Genomic DNA, 4,707 nt, shown 5'->3' with positions numbered 1-4,707 from the left:
ATCAACGGTAACCCTTATTAATTTAATAAAATTAATCTAAAAAATACTAATTTTTCATAGCATCTTATTATAATTAATATCCTAAATAATTAGTAAATTTTTATGACATATTACTATAATTACTAAATTTAATTTACATAATAATTAATTTTTCATATCATATTAACATAATTAATAAGATTATTTTAAAAAATTTTTAATTTCTTAGATTATATTACTATAATTAATAAAATTATTAAAAAAATAACTAATTTTCTAAATTATATTAGTGATAAAATAATTATGAATTTATGATATGATAAAATACTTTTCAAAAAGCTATTCTAATGTTTGACTTCTAAACACCAAATTATTTATTTAAATAGTTTAATTTTTATCTAACCTAATATAATAAAGTATGTTTAAACCTTATTATTATTATTATTACTATTATTATTTTATAAAATGTGAAAATTTTTTGAAAGATTTTATGAGTACTATAAAGATTTGTAAGTCAATTTATGTAAATCGATTCAAGATATTTTTTATATACTCATGGCATCTTTTAAGGAAATTTTATAAAAAAAACAATTATTGTAATTATTTATTTTGGGTATGTACTTATTAGATGTGCCACATTTATATAGACCATTAGATTTGATTAGATGAAAATCAAAGGCTAATATGAAAGAAGAACATTGATGGACTCTAATAAATACAGAATATCCTAGTACATAAATAAATATTTTAAATGACAATACTTTAATACACACTACTTAAATGGTAACAGAATCTTTTATTCTTAAATAATTAAATACAAAACATATAGATACAAAAATATGAGTATTTTTTATTCAATATGATTAATTATTATGCAAGAAATATTTATGATATTAAAAAATTATATTAAAATAAAAATTTAAATTGTAACATAAAAATATAAAATAGTTAAAATTTTATTTTATATTATTTGATAAATAATTAGATTATTATATTCAAAATTTATTAACTAAATAATTTTATTAAAGATATTATTATATAATATAATTTTTCATCAAAATATTATAAAAATATAATTTATTTAAATTATTATATATAATACATGAAAATATTAACCTTTTTATTTTTCTCAATTTTTTTAAAAAACGGAATAAATAATATAATTCTAAAAACATGCCTATCATATTACATATTTACTTATATTAGTATAAATTTGTTCAAGTTAAAGAATAAAAAATTTAACTAAAAAATAAAAAGATACTTGGAAATAATAAAAATAAAAAATAACTTTATTATAAATATATAATTTTAAATATTATATATATATGAAACTTTAAATGTTAATTTTAATAAATAAAAAATTTTATTTTTTGTATTTATATATTTTATATTTTTAATTAAGTAAGTTTGATTAGTTTAGATCTTATTAGTATAAGTAAATATATAATGTGATAGGCATGTATTTAGAATTATGTTATGTTTATTCTGTTTTTTTTTTAAATTGAAAAAAATAAAAAAGGTTAATATTTTCATGTATTATATATAAATGTGGCGCATCCAATAAGCACGTAATTATTGTACTCGTTTTAAACATAATACTCTCTGAAAATAATCATAACTAATACTTATAACAATTCATTCTTATATATGGGAACATTTTAAATTAATATGAGAACGTTTCAATTAATATGGGTGATAGACGGTTTTAATTCAAGTCACGTAATTTGAAAAAGAATAAAACCATAATAAATTTAAAAATTTTGATAAACAAAATTTAAATGATATATAATTTAAGTTTTAAACCATATATAAATATAGTACTCTTTTAAAATAATCATAAATAATACTTATAACAATTCATTTATGTATATAAGAACATTTTAAATTAATATGAGAACGTTTCAATTAATATGGGTGATAAACGATTTTAATTCAATTAACGTAATTTAAAAAAAATAAAACCATAATAAATTTAAAAATTTGATAAACAAAATTTAAACGATATATAATTTAAGTTTAAAAAATTTAATATAATTTAAACGATATAATTTGAACATTTCAAATAATAGAGTAGATGAAAAACTTTATATCAAATTTGTTATATTAAATTAACAATTTTAAATTACGTGCTTAAATAAGTAGTTTCAAATTATGTGATTTGAGTTAAAATTGTCCATTAAATCTGTCTATCACCTATATTAATTAAAACGTTCCGATTAAAATGATTATATTTATAGGTACTGAACCACTAATTTGCGTATTGTACATATCATATATTTATGTAATTTAAATAAAAAATCCTTAATAAAATTATTTTATAAATTTACTAATTTCTCAAATTATATTACTATAATTAATAAAAATTACTAAACCCCAAATTACTAAATCTTGTTCCTCATTACTCATGAGTTATGAGCCTGGCAACACCGAAATTCCCAATTTCTAAATCTTTTACGGCTTCGTATTTGTCTATAGTGATCACAATTAACCATCGAAATTCTCAACTAGATCTTCAAGACCAACAGAGACAGAAATAGAATTGAAATAAAATCATAGGGTCATTCTGTCCATTAATTCGATCAAAAGAGTACCTAAAGCTGGTCATTTTTCATTGAATAAAAACTTGTTTCTTAATCTGTTCTTATTTTGTATAAAATTAGGGAGAGAGAGAAAGGGAATACGGTTAGAAAAATGGTGGAGAAGAAGAAAAAAGAATGGAATTGAAATCCATAGCTGCCGGCACCCTCAATCTTTCCCTCTCTCTCAACCATCTGATGGATTCGATCTTTGACGCGATAAACGCCCGAGATCTCTCTCCAATGGCGCCGTTTCCAGTCACAGCTTTTTTCCGACGATTTTGCCGGAGTCCTCAAGCTCTTCTCTGACCATATGGTTGATGCTGGGGTGCTCGAGCTTGTGGTGAAGATTAGGAAGAAGAGGGAGGAGTTGATGGTGAAGAGGGAGCTGTTGAAGTTTGTGAGGATAATTTTTGCGGCGAATAAGATGTTGAAGAGTGTTAAGAAAGCGTTGAAGAATGGACGGTTTGGTTTCCCTGGAGAAAGGTTGAAGGAGCTGAAAGTGACGTTAACATAACAGGAGATACTTAATTCTAATTAATTTAAGCTAATATATTTCTAATCTTTTGATATAAACCTACATATATTTCTGATATAACAACAATAACCATAAAAAGAATAATATTTTTAAAGTAACCCCACTGATATAAAAGTTGCAAAAAAAACTAGCTAGCCAATCACATTAAATTACATTTAGAATGATCTTAACTGTTGGACTAAAAAAATATAAAAGATCTAATGACTCCTCAATAAAAAAGCACACCAATAAGCCAAACAAGCTTTTGGCATTTCGGTACCCAAAAGAAGGGCGGCTTACCGAATCCGTGCCCTAGTTTCAGCTTCAGACCCTTTAAAGTGTGTGGCCCCCTTAGGGAGAAATTCAACCATGAATAAAGTTCACTTCATTGTCAAAAATAAAAAGAAAAAACAGTGCATTTTACTTATTTATTTTCTTGATGTTAGTACTATTTAATGCTCCACCACCATGTTTTCTGTGATTCTGTGACGTTTCTTACCTTCAAGGTAGCCATCATTGTGATCAATGTCTAACATTATTTCTCCGCATTGTTAAGCAACCAAACTAATTATTTGTTGAATTAATTAATATTGTTTAATTATGTATACATTGATAAAATGTGGTACTACTTCTACCAAAGAAAACTCCCTAATAATTGCGAATAACTATTTTGACTATAGTTATTTGCTACTACCAAATAATAATTTCAACATGTGATGGCTTAATTGCTCTCAAGTTTTATTAGATAATTATTTGATTTCATTGCTTCTAAAAAATTTTGGTATCAACGAACTGGAGAAAGGACTGGCCACAAAAGAAGAGAGATTGAAAAAAAAAAAACCTTTGGTATATTCTAAAACCTATGATAAAAATATAATGACTTGTATCTTTAAGGGAAAAAAAAAGGGGTATCTCAATAATTCCTTTTTAAAAGTTTATTTGTTTGACCTTTTTCTTTTCATCACTTTTAACTTAATTATTGTGAATTTCTGAGATATCATATATATATGTGATGGTTGTTTATCCTCACATGGCTGCATGCTCGTCACCTCTTAGAGCTTAGGGTTAAATAAAAGTCTATAAATAATGCACTTTAACCACATGGACATGGAATCTCAAAGAAAGGAGAAAAAAAAATGAACATTCCTTTTATTTTATTTATTTTTTAATATACAAAGAAATTAAAGCATAGCATGCATGCTTGTGAAGACACTTTTAACAAATTAAAGGCCAAAAGCATTTTATTGTTTGATTTTGCGGTTGACCTCTCTCAAAGTTTCATTTAGCAAGTAATGATCAGAATATTCTAGTTTTGTTCTAAAGAGTTGTCTTTATTAATCCTCACTCACAAAGTTAGAACTGCAATATTCATGATAACGAAACTTAAATAAAGATGTCAAAAATATTTTTTTTAAGATATTTTTTAATAATTAAAATTCAATACATATAATTAATTAAACAGTATTATTTTTATTAAAATTAGATCAGACAAATTAGTTTAGTCAAAAAATTAATAAATTAAATTTTGAATTGATCTAAATTAATATATTTTTCTATAAAAAATGACTACAATATTCTTATTATAAAAAATAAATAAAATATTTTTATGTATATATATATGAGAAGTAAAGGCTA

The sequence above is a fragment of the Arachis duranensis genome, chromosome 7, assembly GCF_000817695.3.
Source record: "Arachis duranensis cultivar V14167 chromosome 7, aradu.V14167.gnm2.J7QH, whole genome shotgun sequence".
Classification (NCBI taxonomy): Eukaryota; Viridiplantae; Streptophyta; class Magnoliopsida; order Fabales; family Fabaceae; genus Arachis; species Arachis duranensis.
The sequence above is the reverse complement of the archived record's forward strand: the minus strand, read 5'-3'. Positions refer to the sequence as shown.